The 26,402-nt window shown below is 36.1% G+C and overlaps 1 protein-coding gene across 3 annotated transcripts in view; it reads left to right on the top strand.

Annotated features, from left to right (window-relative positions):
- Window positions 1-26,402, top strand: part of LOC133516211 (uncharacterized) — a 142,753-nt gene that overhangs the window by 72,163 nt on the left and 44,188 nt on the right. For all 3 annotated transcript variants that reach the window (XM_061849019.1, XM_061849017.1, XM_061849018.1), the window contains one exon: window positions 5,797-5,827. The gene's annotated coding sequence lies outside the window, so the exon portion shown is untranslated. The remainder of the gene's footprint in view (window positions 1-5,796; window positions 5,828-26,402) is intronic.

Here is a 26,402-nt window from a genome sequence, read left to right as displayed (position 1 = left end):
ATGCTTTAACTAATATAACGCGTAAGCGTTAAACAGAACTATCCAATTTTCCAATATCCACTGGGACTGTTTCCAAGAAAAACGTAATTTCACTTACGGGTTTTTGCGTAGGTGTCGAATTACTTGGAATGTGATCGGTAGTCGAGATAATCTTTCGAATGCTTCGAGGTAAAAATTACGCATTTAGCGTAATTGCCCCATGTTTTCCGTTTCATTGAAAAAATTACTTTATCTTCTCTTGGTCCCTAATAATATATCATTAAAATATGAACTCGTCTTTGTAATACTTACAGCTTAAAAAAGACGAAGGATTACATAGCATTCCAATAAACAATGTTTTAAAGTTGGTTGTTGACATGACCGGTATTGACATTTTATAGTGCGGTTGTATTGAACTGGTTAGTAGTTTGGTTTAAACTTTAATATTTCATTTAAGGTTTATGTAGATCGACGATAAAAAATATTTCTAAAAATAATGAGACGGTCTTGACTTTGCCACCTGTACAAAACAAAGCCCCACACAAAAAGAGAATTCAAATAGACGACTTCGATAAATGTGGCATAAGGCATAAAATTCATGAATTTTATGCCGTGCGAAAACAAGTACCGAGTATCAAAACTCTGCTCACTGCTTCGAAAAAAGACATTGGATTTACAGGCAGCAGAGAGTTTTTACGAAAACTGATGCACAGTATGGGATTCAAATATAAAAAATGCAGAAACCAACGTTCAATATTGATGGAGCGTTCCGATATTGTGGTTTGGCGTGAAAGTTATTTGGATCAAATACAAGAAGTAAGGGATAAAAATATGCCTATAGTGTATTTGGACGAGCCCTACATTCATATTTCTCTGAACCACGGCAAATGTTGGCAGAGCGAAAATGAACCTGGAGTATCAAAAACCGTTTCAACAAGGAAAATTCTACACTATAGGACACTATCTCAAGGTTAAATAAACTGTTGTCAGGCTTTATCTTACATAACTGTTATATCTGTAGGTAATTATAGCCTATGAACTTTATTAATATAAAATATTTTCTATTCGTTCGCACTTATTAATATAGTCCAATAATTAATTTAAATTGTTTATTCAATTGAGTTCTTGAGAAATTGAATTCTCATTCATAAAATAGTAGCTTACTTAATTTTGCGACTCCTGAAAACTTGTTGTAAAAACTGAAGGATGTTTTGGTTTAAATCATTACCTACATAAGGGGTCACCAAATGGCGGAACTAAAACTCGAATTGGCCTGCATATCAATGTCCCGGAAAACACAAATTACCTAACTCACTTCCAAATCGGACAACAAAACAAAACGTCGTCCATCGCCGCTCGTTCAAGGAGGCTATAAACAATCGGCCCACGTCTGCGCACCGATGAATTTATACCCAACCATGACGTGACGGTTTGTAAAGGCAATGTTTTGACCACTGTTGTACGAACTTTCGAACGTTTTCACCGCTCGAATCGAACGTCATTATTGACAACGTATTTTTTGACAGCAGAAGCAACCACTTTAATTTAATTTAATTAAAAGATTTAAAACTAAGCAAGCTCAGCATCAGTATAGTACTTACTAACTTTTGTTAAGTTAGTTTAAATTCATTGCCTCCTAGGACGAGTAAACCAGTATTGCCTCCGTCCAGTCGTGCAATGCTCTTGTCTAACTGAGATTTTGACTAAATCGTAAATGTACTTTGCTGAGGACTATCCCACGACCACTGTTACTATGTGAATAGTCAAGCGGCATTTGTAAAGTTTCTGGGTGCGTAGACAAGATGCCAATCGTTCACGCTCCGTAACGGAGCGTAGTTATCTCTCTTATCACTCTTCCTTATTAATACGACAGAGACAGTTACGTTTGGTTCACTACGGAGCGTTAACGATTGTGCTTTTTATCTACGCAACCTGAAATTGAGACTTATAAAGCTAATAATTTTATATCCAGTGAACTCAGTTTTGTTATTCTAAACGAGACCACTTGAACCAGTGTAAACTTGCTTCTCTATTACACTAGGTGTTACCGATCGATCTGGGGATGTCAGTTACTTCGATTCCGTTCGATTTACCCGAGCACGACCGTCTGCGCGAGTGTCGGTCGCTCATTAGCTCTGTATGCAGCGTCTTTATAAGAATACAGCAAAATTTATGTAAAACGTGACGGGAGACCAAGGCCTAGGTAATGCAAATACATTGCCAGGCAACGAACAGCTGATTAGTATGTGCAGCGCGCGCAGGACGTCCGCGCCGGCGACGTCACGGGGGCTTCCAGCGCCTAGGAATCACAGAGCTAACTAGATATTGTCGAGAAACATATTTATTTCAAGCCTGCAGCTGTTGCCATTCGTTGTTACAGAGGCCACATCACATTCCGGTATAAATGAATTAACGGCATCTGCAAAATAAAATCTGTACCAAAATGTACTGCCCTGAACTATTTATTAGTAGTCAATGGGTTACACAATACCAATGGCTCAAATCTGTGGCCAATCTCCCGCCACATTGCATAATCGAATATCTTACGCTAAAAACAGCTAATAGTAATACAAATCTAAGTCATTTACAGGAAAATCTCCATGTTATAAGTAAGTGGCATTTACATCGTTTGACAAGCATTACAGCTTTCTAGATTAAACGATTATAACAGTTTTAATCTGTTGTTATGTATGGCTAGAAATTAAATTATGCCATTTATGCAGTTATGTCAAGAGAAATTATGGACTTTATTATTGTGTCCAGTAATTTTATTTTTATTGCTGACTTTCGTTTTGCTTTATTGTTCTTTAATTGTAGCTATTTCATAAGACGGCTACGTTAGGTACCATCAGGTTCAAATTTGCATGGACAATTTATAAATGTTTTCATTCATAACTTGAATAACTTGTCCGTGCACTTTTGAACCCTTATGTAGCTATATAACTATACAACAAAAGATGAATGTGAAAAGGACAATTTAGTTTAAAATTACACATCGCAACTAAATAGCAATTTTAAAACCGGGCCATAGATAGTTATATGAGTTTTTTTTAAAGTAATATTATGTCTATGTAAAGCCTCCTATGTCATCATTTGTGCTCAACTGCACTCCAATTAGTCACTAATGCAGTGCCAGTACCTAGGTTGCATAAGCAAATTTACTAAACTGGGTTTTAATCAAAGCCTTTTAGTCTAAAGTTCTAGGACCTAGCTAATTCGTGAAATATTTATGGGTTCATGTGGCTTTCCTTCCCTCTCACGCTTGGCACGAACAGTCATTATTTTAATGTATCGTCTAATAGTAATGTTTCCCTTACATCATTAAAGTAGTGTTGTATGGTCCGTATGCTGTTTTAGATCATTGAATGTTTCTGTGAAAATGTTTAAGTGATTGCTTTTATGTTAATAACACATGTGATGTTAAATTAGTAACTCTTTAATTTTACTTACTTTTAAGTAAACTTTTCCCAGACTTTACATTTTGTAAGTATAGGAGAAAGTGCGTGTAAAAAATACTTCTAGTCCCGTCCAGGCCAAGATCTTGGAACGCTTTTCATTTGTTACTACGGTTAGTTATTTGATCAATTTCCTGCGCAGAGTCAAACCTCTAATACGACACTTTCGTTTCTTTTAGGTTAACTTATTAATTTTAATGCTATATTACCAGTACCCCTAGTGTAAACTTATTCGATAGCGTTACCTCTCATTTTATATGGGATTTTGAGTTTCCAAAACGTCCCGCTTGGCGCGCTGTTTCTAAATCCCATACAAAATGACACTTAACGCAAACGCGTACGTCACGTTACGCAATCCTTTCATCGCGTGCACTTACTAGTTTAAATCAAGTATATGGCAATGTCAACATAAAATCTCAGATTGTAAAAACCTTAAAACACTCTGATTATTCCATCAAATTCAACTTATAGTATGATGGATTTCAATGAATAAATTACTTGTAACTGCGTTATCTTAAATCTAAGCGAAGCCAAGCTTGAAAATGCTTTTTACGAGACTTACGTTCACTATCCTTCGTTAATGAATTAAAAAAAGACACTTACGTTTCGAGTTTGATTGACGTTTCCTAAAGCTGCTTACAGTAATTATGCAACGAGTTGAACGCTGTGGAAGAGAACTTAAAGCCACTTTAATAGGGCGGTTTATTGAATGCAGATTTAGTATCACGGTGTAAGGATTAAAAGAGGATGCGGTGAGATCAATGTCCCGTCATTCTTTGGTGAATTGATATTGCATCAATGATTGGATCCAATACTATTGGTAGAGTAGTACTTATAGTAAAGTTAGATATTAGTTTCCATTTAAAACGAAGAATAAAAGAAAAATGAACTTTTACTCGCTAAAAAATAATAAGGAAAAAGATTTGAAAAACATTAATCTGACAAGGTGGACTGGAGTATTGTAGGAAGAGATTCTCATCTCTGTTTGAAATATTCCATAGCTTTCATAATAAGTAAGTAAATAATTTTACCTACATGTAGAACTACAATTTAATTTTAAAGAAAAATAGAACCAGGTAACAACAGGTCCTTTCGCTAAAAATCGACTTCATCCAGACAACCTCTGTTTGGGTAGCAGGAAATGTAATAATAATATAATATTCAACAACTGAACTGTTGAACTGTTGTTTTTTGGCTTTTGGTTATTTCATTTCCAATATATAGGTATGCTTATAAGTAGTTGATCAAACTAAAGAAAACTTTTGTAAATGAAATTATCTTTGCCACCTAATGCAAAAATTTGCACCAACAACATATTTCTGAAAAATGATCTACTCACGATGCTAACGACTATTATGTCAATTTAGACAACGCACTTTGTGCCTTGCCTCGAGTAAGTAACGATTAGTTTTCAATAACTTAGTTTTACTTAGGGTGACCAACAGAGCGAATCGTCACTTTTATGACTTGTTTGAAATAAAACATGTGATTGAAGTAATGGGGTCAATAAACTAGACTCGGCTTGATGGTGTGCCTTGATTGCGATATTTGTCTCGTGACATAAAATAAATATGAGTATATATATAACCTAGGAGAAAACAAATCAAATAATTTTATTAAAATATATTGATTTAAGGAGAAATAAAAATGCTATAGTTTTATTTTAACGGCCTCCTACCTTGGTATTTTTTTCCTTCGTATGTTAACATTTAGGAGAAAATTTGGAGTGTTTTTGATATTTCACCGACACCTGTAAAATTTCTACAGCTTTACGCTTTAAAAGTTGAATGTCCGCTTCGTCCTTTATGTTTTCTATGTATTTAATGAAAGCTACTGCAATTGGTTTCAATATTATTAACCAATTAAAACTGTGTTTTTTTGCTCCAGTCATGGAATGTAGGGCGCCATTCATTTCCAAAATAACAAATATTAATGAAAAATTAAACTTAAGCAGCTGTTTAGCTCTTGTATATATATGGTAAAATGTTGCCAGCGATTAAAAACTGATGGTATATACTTATTTTACAGGATTTGTCTATACCATTCCATTACTGGTGCCTGTTCCATTATAGGGGTGTTTAGGTACTATATATAACATCTATATTTATTATCTATTATTTGTATATTAACTAGAGTTGTAACATTTAGAAAACTGAAGCATCCGTTAAGATGAGAGAAGGATACCTACAGTTATACATATAATACATATTTGATATATAAGATCCCAAACTAATTTGTGTTTAGAAAAAAATAATTCACAGCATTAGTTGGTACATTTTAAGTCTTTTTATTGATTGTTAATTTAGGCCTAATTTAGTTTTTGGGAATAACTAGAAACTGATTTAAAACTTTTCTTTTACAGAAACAAGCTGTTTGCGCTGTCTGCTGAAAAAGTAAGTATTTTAATTGAAATACTAAATCATAAATGAACCAACCTCCATAAGTATACAAGCGCTGACCAATTTACCCTCTTCAAAACCTGATGGTAGCTGTCGTTACACTTACGCTAAACCACACGCAAAATTATCTTAAGTTATGCTTTTTATTTCTCGTATGCAAAATGATTGTAGCATTTTTCGCAGCCCTTCAATTATGTACCTAGTTACTCAAAACGCCGTAATCGTATAGACAAATAAATGAGTCCTCTATGCGATTCTTAACGAGATATAGCTTAATGGAGTCTTAATTAGTTGCTGCAGGATAAATAATAGCGGTTCAGGAGATATTAATTGTTATAGTCGTTATAAATGTACCTAGTGTTCTAATGTGAAATGCGCAATTATTTTTTGTATTTATATTATATTTATTTTATTTAATCAAAATTGGTTTTTTGCTTCTTTAAAATGAGTTATTATTACTACTGTCATAATTGTTGACTATTATGAAAAGTAATTTTATTACGTACGTATGTCTTCTTCATTGGCCTTTGAGTCTATTACAGACTATTCAAACAGTGTCAGGTAGGGCGGCAGCGCTTTTCATGGCTGTGTAGGCCAATACGGGAGCGGCAAACACGACCACAAGCCAGGCAGGTGTAATGTGTCCGTGGCGAACAGGTGTCGGGCTGATGACGCTTGGCTCGCTTACTAGCAAGTGTCTTAAACTAAGCCTCATCGTGGATTTTACGTCCGTCGAACACCAGTTTGCGCCACTTATCTCTGTCCTCGGCAAGCTCCTCCCATTTATGAACAGGGATGTTGAAGGCGTGCATGTCTCGCTTGGCGCAGTCCTTATGCCGTAACATAGGCCGACCGACGCTTCTCTTGGCATCAGCTATGGCGCCAAGTAAAACACGCCGCGGCAAACGAGAAGGTTGCATTCGATGCACATGCCCCAGCCAACGTAAGCGTCTCTGCTTTAGCAGCGCAAAGAGGCTGGGTAGCTGAGCAATCTCAAGAACCCTCTCGTTCGTAACCTTGTCCTTCCAATTTATATCTAATATGTTCCGGATGCAGCGCATGTGAAAAGCGTTGAGACGACGCTCGTGCTTGGCGTACGATGTCCAAGTCTCAGCCCCATACAAGAGTATGCTCAGGATGCACGTTTGATAAACGATCATCTTGGTTTTCCTGGTTAGATGTTTATTTTGCCATACTCTTGTACTCAACTTCCCAAACATCGTCGCGGCTTTTCCGATTCGAACTTCGATTTCCGCATCCGGTGAGAGATTACTAGTCACCGTCGACCCGAGGTAACAAAACTTGTCGACTGACTCCAGCGGGGCGCCATCCAACACGATCGTCGGTATTTCCGCACACCCTTGAGCCAATACAACAGTTTTCCGGGGATTGATGGACATAGAGAACAGAGCACAGGCCCGAGAAAATTTGTCCATAATAGTTTGAATTTCAAACTGTGATGTGGCGATGACGGCTGCGTCGTCAGCAAAGAGCAAGTTGTCAACGAATAAATTGTCTCGTTTTCGTTTAGACTTTAGAAGGGAAACGTTGTAAAGTTTCCCATCGGCCCTTGTATGCAGATGGATACCCTGTTGGTCGTCACCGAAAGCAGTTTTTAGCAGCAACGAGAAGAATATACCAAACAGGGTAGGGGCCAGTACGCAGCCTTGCCGAACGCCTCGACGCATAGGGAACGGGTCAGACACGGTACCGTCGAACACCACTGCACCTTGCATACCTTCGTGAAAGGACTTCACAAGATTCAAGAGATTTGGTGGGCATCCGATGTGTTCCAGTACAGAATAAAGCCCTTCTCGGCTAACTGTGTCGAAGGCCTTATTTAGGTCAACGAATGCGACAACCAAAGGTGTTTTCTGTTCTCTACATTTTTCTTGGATTTGCCGAAGTGTAAAGATCATATCCGTTGTGGAACGCTGGGCACGGAATCCACACTGACTTTCGGGATATACGCGATCGGCAAGTTGCTGTAGTCTTGATAGTACTACCCGACCGAATAACTTGCCCACGATACTAAGGAGGGAAATGCCTCGGTAATTGTTGCAATCACCGCGGTCTCCCCTCCCTTTGTACAGCGTGACGATATTAGCATCGCGCATATCCTGTGGGAATTTTCCCTCCTCCCAGCATTTCCGCAACAGACTATGCAGAATCGGACCCACACACTCGAGCTTTATGATGTCGGCTTGAGTACCGTCACTGCCTGGACTCTTTCCGCGTTTCAGCTGCTTTACAGCCTTATGAAATTCCTCTACAGAGGGTGGTACATCTAGTTCGAACCAAGTTGCTAGCTTTGGCGTATGTACTAAGGCCATTGAGTCAATAGCAATTGGATTCGAATAGAGTTCGGTGTAATGTTCCACCCATCGCTTGAGTTGACGTATGTACGTACGTATGTACGTGTAGGTATATGTACTAACTTGGGGCACGAATATTAAAGTGATGTTATTTTTATTAAAGTTTAGTACCTAACTATATTGAAGTGGCTCGATATCAGACATGATAAGCACACGTATAAATATTTCAGGTTGGCTCAAAAAGCATTTTTTTTTTTCATTTTCTGACGGGGCACTCACCCTCGTTTTGTTATACTTATTATGCTGATATAATACACCAAGTTTTGTAACTTTAGCTCAACTACGAGGGGGTGCTCAACCACTTTGAAGTTTATTATGATGAATGAAAAAAAAATATTGAGATTTTTATTTAAGTTTTCACACTATTTGAACATATATGATTTATAAGTTATGAAGTAAAAAATCATTTTCGATTTTGAATAATTTATCAAAAGTTATAAGTAAGTTTTTGAATTTCAACTTCTAAAAAATCATAAAAAAAGAATAAAAATGTTTTTTTTTTATTTAATAACTTATATACCACATTTCAAAGTAATGAGAAAACAACTATCTAAATAAAACCATAAAAATATATATATAATCTTTTTGGATGTCATGCAACGTTAAAAATTTCAAAGTGGTTGATAACTCCCTTGTAGTTGGATAAAGTCACACGACTTGGCATATTTTATCAACATAATAAGTATAACTCAAAAAGGAGGTGCCCCTCTTCTAGCTAGAATTTGTTTTTTTTCCCATACAAACGTGAACCACCCTGATAAATATGTATCGTCATCTTATTTAATCAATATCAAAACCTTAAAACGTGCTCCGAATTAGTAATAATCGTAAAGATTTTGTATTTTAAAATTGTTTTGATTAAAAACTAAAAATAATAATTTTGATAACTAAAACGGGACAATAGCTAAACGTTGGTTCCTTCTCACTTCATTTATACCAATTATTATTCTCATATGTCTTAGGTCTATGAAAAAATTATAATGTATTATTTTATAGTCCTTAATCACTAGAATTACTTAACATTTTTTTATTTTTTTAAGTCATAAAGACAGGTTCAGAGGAACCGTATCGGCCAAATCAGTAGTTCTACAACTTTGTTATGTGTGAAACGACCTTATAAAAGATTATGGTTAGCGACGAAAAAAAGTTTAATTGTATCGCGGTAAAAAAGTACTATAAGTAGATAGCCATTGTCCACTTTACAGTTTTAGAGATCCGTAGAAACCCTTTAAATTCGTATTGATACAAACTTTAGAAATTTTAATAAAGGTCATCTACTAAAAATCAAGGATTATCACTAAGAAGCCTTTACTGAAATAAAAATCAGTTTGACAGCTGACAGTTTAAGGTTAGTAGAAAATCACTATAATCAGCGCAATGTAAGCACCATATATTTGAGAGGTATGAATTGACCCTTCTATAATTATAATAAATATGGCCATCGACAAAGTGGCAAAAATATGTATTTAGACTAAACACTACCTTAATGTATAGGCAATAAGGACGTTGGCACATATTTTTGGCACTTTGTCCGTGTCGATATATAATAAATACTTCGACTGTGCATAATATTTCGAAATCGCCTTTCCATATAAACGTAGCTAGTCCCCATTTTTCTCTATGATTTTTTTTTTATATACTACGTCGGTGGCAAACAAGCATACGGCCCGCCTGATGGTAAGCAGTCACCGTAGCCTATGTACGCCTGCAACTCCAGAGGAGTTACATGCGCGTTGCCGACCCTAAACCCGCCCCCCCTCGTTGAGCTCTGGCAACCTTACTCACCCGCAGGAACACAACACTATGAGTAGGATCTAGTGTTATTTGGCTGCTGTTTTCTGTAAGGTGGAGGTACTTCCCCAGTTGGGCTCTGCTCTAGATCTGGAATGACATCCACTGGCTGTGCCCTACCACACAAAGCGAGATGACATTCACAATGCCCATACCTCTCTTTTGGACGTAGTTTAAGGACGTACCCGGATCCAATACATTATAGAAAATATTTTTACACAATTTGATGCAAATTAACCAAAGCTATGCTACTCCGATATATTAATTCATATACGGGTAAGGAGCTTTTAAACATTTTGTATAGAATTTGTTTTTCGCTGTTAACTACTTTAAAAGTAAAAAATCGAATAAGTCTAACTAAGGGACGCTATGTTTAATATAAGTACGATAAATATAGTTTAAAAAAATTTTTTGCAAGTGATTTCGAACAAAACATTTTGGATAAACCAATATTTTTTAACTTGCTTAGATTGGGCTAGGGAGATAATATTCATTATCAAATAAGCCATAGGACGTTCATAACTGAACATCGTCCAGGCATACCGTCTACTAATAGGTTTACCATAAAGCCTATATAATGTCTGGGTATTCGGGTCACCGATGAAGGTCACATGGCTCTGCGCAGATAGGAATCTGCGTAGGTGCAATCAAGTCGTTAGTGACACATACTCTAGTGATGTGCTATTTTAACGACTTGCCATAAGTCGTTAAAATAAGGCACCGGGTGTTTTTAGAGGTTTGTTTTTTAAATTCGCAGCGCTGTTTCTAGTGAATTTCGTCGGTCAAGGTGTTTAGAAAAGCTTTGGCAGACTTATATATTCCTGAAAATGAGGGCTCATACCTACCGATTGGAATTGATTTCATGGTGGTATCACATGGGCATATTTAGGGGTCCCGATGGTCACCTTTCAGAGCGTCTGCCAATCACTTCCGGCAAAAATACTGACAGATTTCGCTTTTCTGTGTCTACCAGTAAATTTCTAACTGTTGTCATGACTATTATTTCGGTATCAGGTTAAATCAGCCCCCCTTTTTCGCACCGGAAGTGGCCTTCTTTTTTGTACTTTCGGCAAGTTCCGCCGTGACTGACTATCAAATTTGGACTTAGCATCATTTTTATGGGAAATCAGTGAGCATTTCATCGCGGTATCAAGTCGGTACGAAATTTTACAGTCGGCTCTTCTACCGATATGCCCGATATAATGTTTAAGCACTAAAATGGCATAATAATATATTTTAAACAAAACCATACCACGACAATGAAATTTATTCTACGTGTATTTTCATATTAAATTTGTATAACTCAAAAAACACTATACACATCCTTTATATAGGTACAGTATACTTATATAAAGGATCAAGGCACGGCATAACACTAATGAAACTGGTACTTATGGCATATAAAATATAAAAAAAAAGATAACTATAAAACGGGAAAATAGGATAAGGATTATTATGACAGTACCTTGAATATATGTATATCATTTTATCCAGCCCCAAAATCGATTTTGATTATTCACAAATAGCATGCCTTTTAGATCTGTACTGTTTTCGAGTAAAAAGCAGTTTGGAAATTAGTTTCAATACCTACGTAATACCTATTGCATTATACGTTATTGTATCGTAATAAAGTTAGGTTTTCAAAATAATGTCGATATTTTATGTGCAGGTACATAACTTCATATATCGACTTAAGAGCATCACTACTCGCACATATGCATAAATCGTTGAATTATATAAGGGCCATGTTGACCAGCAATCGCTATGCTAATGTACACATGTTAATTCATTACTGTATATGTTTATGTTGTCCTGTTTTTATGTCTTCTTGTGTATTTTATGCAACAATAAAGTTACATTAGAAGTAACATTTTATTGTTTGTACGGTGAAAGATTTGTATCGCCTTACCTGCCAATATTTGCTAAAGCTATAGATTTTTTATTACTTACTAGGTATTATTAGTAGACCGCGGGCCAGGAGCATATATCGTCAGTCATCGTCCCCGGCTGATACTTTGTCAGGTGTTAGTTTAGATGCTATCATGAATAAAAAAAACAGTCAGCCGGTTGTATCACGGTGGAAAGACCGTCACTTGAACTTGATAACTTAAACATGTAAAAAATACGCGCCTTACCACTTTTTGTCCGCAAAGTACGCGTAAAGTGTAAATTGCGTAACAATTTCTTTGGAATGCCTGATGGAAAGTTTTATATTTTTTTATTACTATCATAAAAAGGTAAAGTCATGCGACCAATTGACGTTATTACCACCGCGATACAAACGGCTAATGATTTTTTTAATTAACAAAAGATTCTGAACTATCATCTGACAAAGTACAGTAGTAGTCCAATTATGGACTTCTGGGTCTGAAATAAAGATATATTTACCTATTTTTTTATTTAAAGTATCAAACGGAAGGAGATGACAATTTGTTTACGTGTTTCGGCGTTAAATCTGTTCCTGGCTCGCAGTCTATAGAGTTTGCTGCTCTAAGTGTAATTTAAGACGTACTTATGACCCTACGTACAGTTTGTTTATCTTTTAATTAGTTTTAATTATAAAACGAGTTTGTTTTGTTGTTTATAAGTAACTATAGCAAACGTTTCGTTTAATATGAGCGTTTAAGATATTTCGGCGACGCCGCCACGTATCCGCGAGTTCCGCCACGAGAGCAACGATGCCCCAATGTTGGCTGTAATTTGGGTTAGTGAATATATCACAGAAAGTTTATGTGTGTAGATAAAATACTGTATGTAACTCTACATAATTAGGCATAATTAGGTATTTTTCCTTTCATTTTTTTTATACTACGTCGGTGGCAAACAAGCATACGGCCCGCCTGATGGTAAGCAGTCTCCGTAGCCTATATACGCCTGCAACTCCAGAGGAGTTACATGCGCGTTGCCGACCGTAACCCCGCCCCCTCGTTGAGCTCATTATGTCGCAGTCACATAAACTACCATTATGTTATAATTTTAAGCCTAAAATTAAAGCCGTATAAAACCACGAAACTTATACTACTCGCTTATACTTCTACTACTGCGTTTATTTGTTTGTAGGTTCAGGGGGCCTCGTCACAATAATATAGGTTAATAATATAGGTTATAGGTATTCGGATAATTTACACAAATTACAAATGTATTGAGTGATTCCATTATTAACCAATACCACCGTGATTCACCATGATTAGTTTCCAAATTGAGATTTCATCAAATCTCCGGTATCATCACCTTGGCACTGAAATGGATCTAAACTTGAAAATAAATATTCGATCTTTAATGAATAGTAATAACCTTGTAGCGCTACCGAGATTGATCTGGACTAATAAATATGGATTTTATTTATCGGTTAGCAATTATTAAATATTGGGGTACAAACTATCGTTTGCGACTGATACGTTTCGCCCTTGTATTTCATCTGAGTTACCATGGGACCCTAAAGTACGTATAATAAAAAGACAGAGATTGTATTTGTCGCTTCCACCTGAGTGGAAGCGTGTCGCATTACGCGACATATTGTAGATGAGGCGATAAAAAACCGAGAGCGACGATGCGGAAAGCACCAGCCCTAATAGTGACATAGGGAGCCTACCTACATTAAATGTAGTATAAATGTAATCTATACCTCTCGTGGCAAATGATGGTCCCTATGACAGTTCATTTCTACAGCGTGTATTTTTGATACTAACACATAATCAAAGGGCAGTTCGTTTAGGCTGTAATTAACACACTTTCATAGGTTTTATAAAATTTGGACGACTTTTATTTTTTCATACAAAATAATTCAGCAAGCAAGGGTCTCTATTGTTTCCCATAAAGTTTTAAGTCATAATGTATTGTTTGTCCGCATTTTCGTTAGCCATAATTTGGTTTTTCTCAGAAACGCGTAACATTTCAGGATTGCCATAAAACAAAACGAACCTAACCTAACCTATCTATAGGATAACCTAAGGAAATTCCTGAAAAGTTAACTGTTTCAGAGTTATGACTAATGATAATATGACTATCATTACGTTATGACTTTCAATAATTATGCCAAACAAAGGGATCCGAGCAAGCAATGTATCACTACTTTGTTTTAACTCAAAACGTCTCATTAATGACGCGACGTCACAACTGTCACAAGTGATCATGATGTACGAAATACATTGCCGCTCGAAAAAAGATGCAAAAATGAATTAAGCTCTGATAGTGAAGACTAAACTAAAAAAAACTTTCAGAATTGTTTTATAGCACTAAATCCTACGTCTAGTTTAAGTTTGAGGTTATATCAAAAATACACACTGTATATGGAGTAGGTAGCTGTCATGTGCAATGTTTATTGGACGTAATTGTTTTTAAGTTTATCACACATATTTATTTAGAAATATAACATTTAAGTAATAAAAATACGGTTAAACATAGTTCGTCAATTGTTTTTTAAATTAAGTGAAATCAGCGATAAGCGCTACACAGCGGAACAAAATAGCAATTAATCGAAGCTTCGATATCTTTGCTAAAAATAAACATAACAGAAATGTTAATGAATAATAAATATTTTATAATATAATAAAATAACTCAATCCTTGCGGAAAACATATTTTAGTAGTTACTTATGTAGTGTAATTAAAAATCCGAACTTTTATTTCGTTTCAACCTGTGTCGTCACGATAAAATCATAACCAGTAGGGCTAATATGGTCGGCTCTTTATCATATGTCACCATACCTGTCACGTTCTAACAAGTATATAAGTGCGAAAGTGACGCATGGCATGGCAGGTGATAAAAATGCGACCATGATACCGTCGCTGATAGCCACGATAAAGAATAAAAGTGTTTTCTGTTATGTTTATTTTTAGCAAAGTTTTGAGCGAACCCGTTTAAATAAATTAAAATTGTAAGAAAGGTCAATAGTTTATCGATATGACTTTATCGACATGGCCACAGCAACCTAGGGCTAAGATGGTCGGCTCTTTATCATTTGTCACCATGCCTGTCACGTTCTAACAAGTTTGTAAGTGCGAAAGTGACGGCCATAGTGACAAGTGATAAAAATGGAACCATGCTGCCACCGCTGGTTACACATAGTTAATCGTACATAAAAACCAAGCGGCAAGTGGCAGCTTGGTTTTGGTGACAGCTGGCTTTCGCTTCATCTTTTGAATCTCATATATCTATGTGTTATTTACAAGTAACAGATAAATAGAAAAGGGCAAGAAGCATTATCCCTAAAAGGAGATGAAATGTAAAATGAGTTCACAACTTCACACGCGTGTGAATATAGATGATCCATTTTAGTGTCAAGCCCGGTTCATTACACGACTGTATAATTTTAGCATAAATGAATATTACTTATTTACTTTTTAACCGACATCATTAATTAAGAGGACGAGCATGAGCCAAAATAAGTAACCTAATTAATTTAATTGATTGTGTGTAATAAAGAAGTAGGTTAACAATTGATCTGTCAAGTAAATGACCTATTCGTGTGTGAGTTGTGGTCGTTTCGGAGGATACACTTCCATGAAGGTACGCTCCCTGTTGGTACAATAGTACGAGTTACTCAATAATATGTAATATAAACATAGCATACTTTATCTTACCTCTCTATTGAAGTCAAAAAAGTTGGTACACAATCGTGATAGCAATCAAAACCATGGGTAAAACCGATCATTAAAACGTAACTCAAATATACAATACCGCACAAATAACGGTCCAAGATTCGATTCCCGGAAGGTGCTCGTTACCGCCGAATATGGGGTCGGACGTGATATGTTTGTAGATAGTCTACACTTTGACCGAATATCGAACTGTATAAATAAGTAACAACGGTGTGTTTCGAGTACTAGTGGCTTATTACAAAGGAAGTAAATACATGGCACATTTTTGAATTACGACGAAAAGGGGGACAAGTGTTAAAATGCTCAGGTAGAGTCAACATCAATAGTAGCAGATAATTGAGATAATACAACAACACATCAAGTACCTACCTGCCACTTTCTAATAGTTTTACTACTACCAAAAAAAAATTGCTATTAATTTTGTGGTATAAAAGTAGGTGGTGGACTGAGGTAGGTGATATAATATTATAATCTAGGCCTTTTTTTCATCAGAAACGACAGAAACGCGCTTTTTCCGGTAGAAGAACTGAGTTGCGAGACTTGGTTTTTTTACAAGTTATGTTTTTGATGACATCTCATTTCTTTTTGTAGATAGTCCTACTTTTTTCTACTTCTTGAACTGCATTATATAATACATATTCAGGTACACTGATTCATTCACTGCAAATGTAACTTTGTAATCCTATACATTCATATGGGATAACAAAGTTATTTATGCAGTTTGTGTATCTATAAAACTTGACCGATTTTGCTAAATATTTGAGTTTTTTCTTGATTTATACACAAAACACTAAATTTGTGACACAAAACACTAGTGAGTGACAAAATTAAGAAACTTTGACTAGTTAAGTTATAACTCTTAAACTACTGGTTCAAATTGAATGAAATTTCAAATATGGTGGGATTATACAATGCCTGCTTGGTTACTGAAAATTCAGACTTCTAGTTTTATCCACAACGAAGTTATAGGGGGGTCGAAAATGGCCTGAAGTGCTTCGAGAAATGGATGGTACGGCTGTGCCGCTTTTTGCTCGATTTGGCGGGGACACGGACACTGCCGTGCTCCCAGATCAAATACTCGGGTCTGCTTACTCTGCTTCCCCTTGGAGCAGTGAAAAAAAATTACTTGTAAGTGAACGAAGCTTAAAGATAAGGTCGTTTATGACACATATCTTGACGCTAACCTATAGCCTATATACTTTTTGATCTAACTAGAATCATGAAATTTGGCAATAAGCAATGCCATGTATATTTGTACATTGTTACAGTCGCCATCAGATATGTATATTGGAGCGGCCAAGGTGGTTACAAATATCTTAACAAAGACGTTTAAGTGCATGTTCAGATTTTCTTGAGCTCCTCGACCACTCCGATATATCTTATGGTAAATGTAGTACAAGTAAACGAAAAAGTCTGAAATGAGGCAGCAGATGTCGCATCAGCGGATGAACATCTGTGCCCGGCGGGGACAAATGAGAATGCACCACTTATATTATAAAACCCGTCTATTGGACCCGGGTATGTCCAAAAGAGAGTTATGGGCACAGTGAATGTCATTCCAGATCTAGAACAGAGCCCAACTGAAGAAGTACCTCAACCTTACAGGAAACCGCAGTCAACGGAACCCTCGGTGCGCAAGTCCGATTTGCACTGGACTGGTTTTATTTTACATACATAGAATGTTTGACACATTTGACGCGTAGTTTCATCCGCTGCTTTTGATGTTGACCTACACCGTGACCCGAAAAACCTGACAGACTTTACCACAAAATTTGTGACATAAAGGAGAACAAACACTTTAAGAGATCTTCTCGCAAATTCGACCTTGTCAATCCCAATTATTCTCTTACCATACCCATTATATTCGCAGATTTAATACGAGTAAATACTACGCTGCTTTGTATAAACTATTTAGTTATGAAATCCTGTGTCAAGCTCGGCGTGTGGTGACGTCGCTAAGCTCTTGTCCGACTCACAGATAACGGTATAGACATTCAGTTTCTAGATTTGTTTGACCCGTGACCCAAAGTAGCCCACAGGGCCGGGAATAAGCCCAGGTCGGGTCAGCGCTAACTATTAGCCCTCGGGCACTAACGGACTGCGAAATGGTGTGATTCAACCGTTGACGTTGATGGCAACTTCGCGTTATGACTATCTGTGAAATAAATGGCTTAGCTGTTTGTTTACAGCTGGTTATTATAAACATTATGGTCAAAACAATTTAATCTTGTTTACTAGAGCAGTTAAAGGCATGAAAACCAGTCTGGTGCATATTTTTTAAAACAAATAAGTAATTCAGCTTCATGTTTTAAGAGTCTTAAAAATATATAAGAATACAATTACATATTTGGACGCAAGACGACCACATATTATTAACAAATAGTATATAAATGGAGTAAATCAAAATGATGTACGAACGCGTGAAGTAATTAATTGTATAAAAAAGCAAAAATACGTAACTTTGATACAAAACTTACCGCACTAAACAATCGCTTCAACATAAATAAGTACAAAATAACAATATGCTTAACGCGGTTGCAGGAGCGTGTAAATACATACCGTAGTTTATGGGCCCTGTCGGGATCCGAACCCGCGTACCGTCGTAAACTAGCCTTCCGATGCGTGTATCGATTTACAGCCGACCTGTCAAATATCCTCGCGTTAGACCTTCGGTTTATAGTTAAACTTTCCAACCACCTTACTTAACCAACTTACTCGTAAGTACTGATTACATACGAAAACCAGTACAATTAGTAAATTTTAAACTCCAGTTTCATTTCAATCTCTTGACGTTTTTCTTATTGTTTTAGAGCTTTATAAGCTGATACAAAACAGGCTTATTATTAATTTTTAAGGTACCTAGTTAAATAGATTGAGCTTTCCTTTTCTACCTGCCTAAGGTGGAGGCGGCATAGCCAGAATTTAGTTACCCGCGTAACTTATTTTTCTCAAAACTACTAACGTTCTATTATCAACCGCCCTTCCTTGGTCCTGAGTGTCCTTTCTTGGTTATAATTTCCACATAATTAGCATCATACCCGATGATATACGAAAGAAGCAAGTTTCCCCTATATTACTTGGTTAGCCGCCTGTTTCCGTTTAAAAACTCGACTTATAACGGTTAAAACGGTCGGTAGCCCATACATGTGGGAAGGCACGTACTTGGGAATGTTTAACTTGGTGAATCATTGACAACTGTCCTTAAACTGTGGTAAAGAAGAACAAATCCAGTTTGTTTTTGACAGCTGGAAATATCGAGAATCTTGCTATAATGGCAACCATTCGTATTACGAAAACCATTATTTACGTCACTTAACATTCTATGATTTACTGCATCGCAAACATCAAAATGTTAATGTTATACAAAATGACTCATAACATGATATGGTCATGGCTCACCAATGTCACCATTTCCCATTTGCTTTGATTATAGAAACTCTAATGGAATTTTGACAAAATATCGGATTCAACACTAGCTTAGGCAATATCGTGTTAGGAAATTATTTTAATGGGTTTTATTCGATTTGGTTCTATATATTCGAATTCAGTGCGTCTACTCTAGTTGATTACATCTTTGAAGTATCATTATGATTATAGATTTTGTGATATCTATGTATCAATTCAGACGCTGCAGCAGAAGTTGTTGTTAGGTGAGGCGTTGTGTTCTATAAGATATTCCTAGTCCGGTTAGCCACTTTTGCTGCTGACATTACCTGTTGAGGCTTATTTTGTTTTAAGAGATTCTACAGTACACAATAAACCCGTAGGTATTATAATGAAGCTTTTAATTATAATGAAGACTGATTCCAAGTACAGTATTCCCCTTAAAACCTCGTAATTGCAACTTCATGATAACACATAAACATAACCTTCAATAGGTATTTACACTAACTCTAGGTCCATGCCAAAGACCAAGTTGTAGGTAAAAGTATCAATGCTGCGTTGGCTAGCACTTTATGGCCTTTTTACAGCCCCCATAAAACTCTCTTTGTCTTCGGCCATTAAATGTCAATTTCCAGGTAACATTAAAGTTAGTGGATAGCCTAATAAAGGGCTACACACATTTGACAAAGAAATGCAATTTTCTTGAACGCTATACATTTTCAAATTGCTGTTATCGAAAGTCGTTCAAATAAATAGTGTGTAAAAACTCAGGTATCTATTTAAAATTTAACCTATTTTAATAAATCTACCTAGTTATATAAATAGAGATGACCACATGAGTGTTTTATGTATTTTTTGTATCTGAATAGACATTTGCGTTATTTATTTAAACACTGCAATTTTAATATGTAGTTAGAAAATAAAACCCGACTAGAAATATATGATCATTGTCAAGAGGGCGCTGTTATTCTCATATATAGGGTGACAGTTCAGTTTATTATGAAAAATTTTGTTCCAATGAAATTTCGCAATATGGCGCATGATATATTACTGGTCAGGCTTTATCACATTAGACAGATTTATTGCATGTCAATTTGGTTATATCATAAACTGGAATGGTCGTTGTCACCTAACGACTATTACTTTTTTGAACTGTTTCGCCGGGCGGCCCTCAGGCTTCGTAGACCAAAGTGAAACAGACATTCCAGATAAGATGTCGAAACTGCAAGCCAAACTAGTTTAAAAATGTAGTTCCCGAGTTACGAACATAATCAAGCTTTGAGACTTATCGGGTTCGATAACGTAGAATTATTGCGTACGCAGTATTCTAAATCTGTGTAAAAATATTACAAACAGGATTTTAACTTGACACAATCCCTATATTTTTTTTTATTCAATGGACTAATATTTAGGTGACTGGACTTTAAATCTTATTAGGTGACTTTAATAGTTTTAAAACGGTCACAAAACTTTATTTATTATTATTTATTATTAACATTATTTTTTATTCACTCAAACTATTACCGTAACTTGTTAGATTACTATGAATTTATAAAAAATATGGTTAGTATATATATATATATATATATATATATATATATATATATATATATATATATATTTATTAAACAGAAATTTGATATTTGCTCCAGCGTTTCAAAGCTCCCCAATGTACGGTATCGAAAAATACAATTTCCTCATAAACGAAATACAAAACACATATAATACATAATATGACAATATTTGACATTATACATAAGATATTAATAATCTATAGACGACAACTTGATCTTTTTATTACGAACTTCACTCTGTACCCTTACTTAGGATTAGGCAAGAACTTCGAGAAAACTTCTCTTCTTTATTGTGCTTACTCAAGTTGAGAAACTGCATAAAATGTATATATTCTGTATGTGTGGGCCTGATCCCGGCGCGTGGGCATAGGATGTTGCGATTTATGACTAGGAATAGCCTTCCGTGTTGGGAATTGTGGGCCTGTGTGGGGTCTGCGCCGAAACCATGTATTATATCTATGTTACACATAAGTACCTACATACAAACTCCCATGCAGTGTGAATACTAAAATACGTACTATAAATATGAACTAGAAGTTATACTGGGTAGCGGGATACTTCAATGGAAAATAGCAATATCTTATCGTACAAATTGGCTAATGCTTTCTTGTAAAAGTACTAGGTTGATAGATATTGAGCGAAGGAGTGTGCATGAATAAGATATTGCAACTGAAAGTGAAGATAGATGAAAATTTAATTAGATATCAGTATAAAATTGAGAAAAAAGCTAGTTTATTTAAAATCCAAATTATGGAGTGTGGAATTAAAAGGAGTGAAATCTCTTATGGTAGAACTGTTGCAAAAGTGTCCAGCTATAAATAATAGTTCCAAATATCTCCAAAGTAGCGCTAGAGTAGCTGAGAACCTAGGCGTTATTGACGGATTGAAATGCGCTGTCTATGATTAAATTTTTTTATTCAATTATTATTTATTTTTTCATGACACTTTTTGGTACATAGAGATTCCATTCCTTACCTCCAATAACCCAAAATCATATTCATGGTCATTGTAACATCAGTAACGTCACACCGGAAACCCTTAAGCGACATTCAAAACTTCACTTTCCATAATGCATGAGATTATTTCTGTCCATTTGTTACGTTATGAAACTGTCAGTTGTCAAATTTGTTTACGGTCGTTTGACCCGTGGCGTAACACTGCGACCTTAACGGTATGATTGAAAATTGTTAAGTAAATACGTTTGGTATTGTACGAGTCGTTTAGCATTGGTGCACACGTTGCGTGATATATTAGTAAATTATCCAGTTTTATTCTGTACAAAGTAACTATCAAACATGCAAAAATTAAGATAACTTCCAGGAAACAGTTTAAAATAGGTAATTATAGATATTTACTCAAATTTAAGTGATCCTCTTGATTGTTCATTACAGATTACAGACTAATGAACCAACCTATAAGTATATAATTTTAATGTTATTACGTTTTTTTAAATCATCTCATTAGTTCAACCAAAAAAGAGTATGACAATTACTCCAATATTGTTTAACGCCATTTCGGAACAAATTCTCATTTTCACTAAGGGTAGAACGGGACCCTATTATTAAGACTCCGCTGTCCGTCCGTCTGTCTGTCTGTCCGTCTGTCACCAGGGTGTATCTCATGAACCATGATACCTAGACAGTTGAAATTTTCACAGATGGTGTATTTCTGTTGCCGCTATAAAACAAATACTAAAAAGTACGAAACCCTCGGTGGGCGAGTCTTACTCGCACTTGTCCGGTATTTTTCTTAGACTTTATTTATCTTACACGGAGTTATTTATATCTTTGCTTGCGAGATTGACGACCTGACAAACAGTCGTGCTAACCGCACCAAGTTCACAGTCGTCGAGTTATACTGTAAAACAGAGTGGCCTCATCAAGTGTCACTTTCGTCATTTATTCTTTAGAATATGCGTTGTCAAAACGAAAACTATGTGATTTTTTTACAACTCGTAAATGCTCTTGCTCCCGCCCGTTTAGTTGATTTTTAATTATTGTCTAACTGATTTCAGATAAGAAACTTGTTTTTTTTATTTCAACTCGTGTCGACTTAAAACGCTCCATTCTGCCGTCTTTTGATTTATCGCCCCACATTACGAATTTCCTACTTTCCGCACTTGTATCGTAAATAACTATTTCAAATGTGACGACTTTTGACGACCGCTCTGGCCTAGTGGGTAGTGACCCTGTCTATGAAGCCGATGGTCCCGGGTTCAAATCCTGGTAAGGGCATTTACTTGTGTGATGAGCACGAATATTTGTACCTGAGTCATGGGTGTTTTCTATGTAATAAGTATTTATATCTTATATACATACTTATGTATCTATATACATACATATAACCACGCCTATTTCCCGGGGGGGTTGGCAGAGATTTGCACTTGCTACGATCCTGACATACCTCTTTCGCTTCCTTCACTTTCATAACATTCCTCATACACGCTCGTCGGTTTAGGGTGCTCTTTAACTGGCCTTTCTTCAGGATTTCCCCGATCGATTGGATTAGAGAAAGTCCGCCGAGGTCTACCCCTTCCAGCTCCGTCTTCTACTTCTCCCTTATACACTCTCTTTGTTAACCTTTGTTCAACCATTCTTTCCACGTGTCCAAACCATCTCAACATACCTTTCTCAATTTCTGTCACTACATCTTCGTTCAGTCCACACTTTTCCCTTACCACACTGTTCCTAATTCTTTCTTGTAATTTCATTCCACACACACTTCTCAACGCTCTCATTTCTCTGATGCCTCTTCTGCCATACCCAACTTTCACTACCATACATAAGTGTAGGCACCAACACCCCTCTATGCACAGCCAACCGTGCTTTGTGCGACACCTGCTGGCTGCTCATAAAAGCGTTGAGTGCCCCATTCACACAATTACCAGCATTCACTTTCCTTTCAATGTCTTAATCACGTTTACCATCCCTAGTGAACAAGGTTCCAAGATACACAAACTCCTTCACTTGTTCCACTCTTTCTTGACCAATCCTGCAATTCCTCACCCGATGACGCCATCAATACCAGGTCATCAGCGTAAAGAAGACATTTGACGAGTAACCCACTCATTCTCAGCCCACATTCATCATTTCTCATATTGTATATTATATATTTCGTTGTCTAAGTACCCACAACACAAGCCTTATTGTGCTTACTTTGGGACTTAGTCAATTTGTGTTATAATTTCCTATAATATTAAAAAAACCGGCCCAGTGCGAGTCGGACTCGCGCACCGAGGGTTCCGTACAAACCTGTAGGTATATATTATTATACGATGTAACAAAAGATTTACGGCTTTCGCAATTTTTCCTTTATCTGTGCTATAAGATGTTGCTTCGTACCAAATTTTAAGATTCTGAGTTTACGGGGAGTACCCTATAGGTTTTGATTCCCTTGCGAGTGTCGAGACTTTGCGGAAATTTGCGGCATAAATGGCTGTATCTTTTGATTGCGTTGGCTTAGAAGTTTGATTTTTTCACAGCTCTAAGGGACAGTAGTAGTACCTGAGTATTTGATGTGATGGTCAACATAAACAAACAAAGTGGTCCTATAAGAGTTCCGTTTTTTCCTTTTGAGGTACGGAACCCTAAAAAGAAAAAAATATTTAAAAAATGTACCTAGGGTATGTGGATTCTAGGAATGATCCTACTTTCATATAACGGCGAAGTCATTGTTGTGGTTATACGGTGTATTAATGATACAAGCCCTGAACTTAATGACATAAATGTAACCAATAGTCACTAAGATAATTTCGAAACAATCATAAACGTCCGTAATATTGCTACGGCATAACTTTGTAGGTAGTCCGTGCTGTGCTGCAGAACTATTCCTGTAAGACGAAATATACACGATCGCCCCGAGAATATAATAAGGGAAGATTCACTATTAATATGTAACGATTTTAAATATATCTATAATAAATATGTTTTTTGATAAATATTATGTATATTTGTATAAATAGTATATCGGGGTTAAAGGTAAACCTAACTCAAAATGCATTCTACGACTTAAAATGTAACATCTTCATACTATAGGGCCCAAAACGTCTTTTGTTTTCCAAGTTAGGCGTAATGGTTTTATATTACATTAGTAACTATGTATAAAATAAATAAAATCTCAACGTCCAAATCTTTTTTTTTTCTTGATAATCTTTCCGGAAATGGCACATCACTATTTGTAACATAACAGAACAAGTTGGTATAAACAGACGGACAGACGTATTGACAAGGCTTTTGACCCAACGCCGGTTGGTGGAGCAGGTTACCAGCGTTAGCGAAAAATTAAAAATTCATAAATATATTCTTATATAATAGTTATTTACGATACAAGTGCGAAATATAGGATATTCGTAAAAAAAAATAGGAAAAATAGGAATTACATATTCACACATGTATCGTTCAACGTTTTACAGTACATGTCACCGTTTAAATTTTCGACATAGTTACATAATACGCTAATTTGCGCACTACTGCGGAAAAATAGCACCATATGTACTGTAAATACTTTTTACAGTACATATGGTGCTACTTTCCCTTAGTAGTGTACATATGTACTGTAATACGTTGTACAATACACGTGCGAAAACTCGTGTCGATTTAAAACACTCCCTTCGGTCATGTTTCAATTTATCGCCATTCGTTGCGAATTTTCGACTTTCCGTACTTGTATCTTAAATAACTATTTCATCACACATGCTCTTAAAAGGGAGGTATTTAAGTCAAGTTTAACAGGAGAAATATCAAAGAAATCCGAAAGGACGAATAACATTTTTTTTTATTATGTCATTAAATCATATGAACTAAGAAGGTTTACCTATAAGTCAAATATTCATTTAAAATCAAGCTATAAGTAAGTTTTATTTTATAATTTAGTAGAGATAAAAAAATAACAATAAATCGTGGCTGCTGTATGCTGTATGTCTGTATGTGGTCTCTGCATTTCATGCCTTTACGACTCATAATAAACGAACTGGCGGCCAATATCTGTAATATTAACTTATTACGCATAAAACTTTATTTTTTCTTCGTAAATGTAATGAGAAACATTGTGTGTACCACGGGGAGTAAGGGGATTACAACTAGAGTCATTAAAAGGCCTCAGAATTCGACGTTGGGCTACTAATAGACTCTCGTCAGTAATCCCCTTCTTACTGCATTTAATGCACAATGTAGGTAGGTACCAGTGGCGGCGCGTCACAAACATTCATAGGGAACCCGGAGCTAATGTTGCTTTCCTTTTCTCCATGAACCGATTGTGACAGTACTCAACGGGCTGAAATTAGACAAGCCGGTGGGAATCGAGTTCTTTGAACGATCCGCCACTGGTAGGTACTATCGTTTAGCTATAAACCGGGTGAACATCACATAAATACCCGTATTCTGCAAAATCTGTGCCCATTTTCATAGTTCTTGACTTCCATCAGATAGGTAAAGGAATGCATACTGGTCTATAAAATTACGCCCTTCAAGTTTTTACTATCTTAGTGAGTAGCTAACATAACTATATTATATAACTTTCTTTCTTGACTCCCGCCGCCATCTTGGCAGGGTTGGCATCGTGTAGCAGTCGTGTAGCTTATTATTATTTCATCGGTGCTATCTGCGTTTAACAATTCCTGGCTAGGACCCTAGAGGTCAACTTTTATCGTTTTAAATATTAACATACACTGGCTAAAATATTTGTTTCAATCCGATGCAGATTCCACCTTGACGTTGGTGAAATCATCGACAATAACTATAGATAGAGCCAAAATACTCAAACATTGATTTATTTAACTTTTTTCTTTTTACTCAAGAAAAAGATAACATAATCAATAATTTGTGAAAACGTTAGTGACGGGCTGTGA

Source organism: Cydia pomonella, chromosome 3 (assembly GCF_033807575.1).
Source record: "Cydia pomonella isolate Wapato2018A chromosome 3, ilCydPomo1, whole genome shotgun sequence".
Taxonomy (NCBI): domain Eukaryota; kingdom Metazoa; phylum Arthropoda; class Insecta; order Lepidoptera; family Tortricidae; genus Cydia; species Cydia pomonella.
The sequence above is the reverse complement of the archived record's forward strand: the minus strand, read 5'-3'. Positions and strand labels throughout refer to the sequence as shown.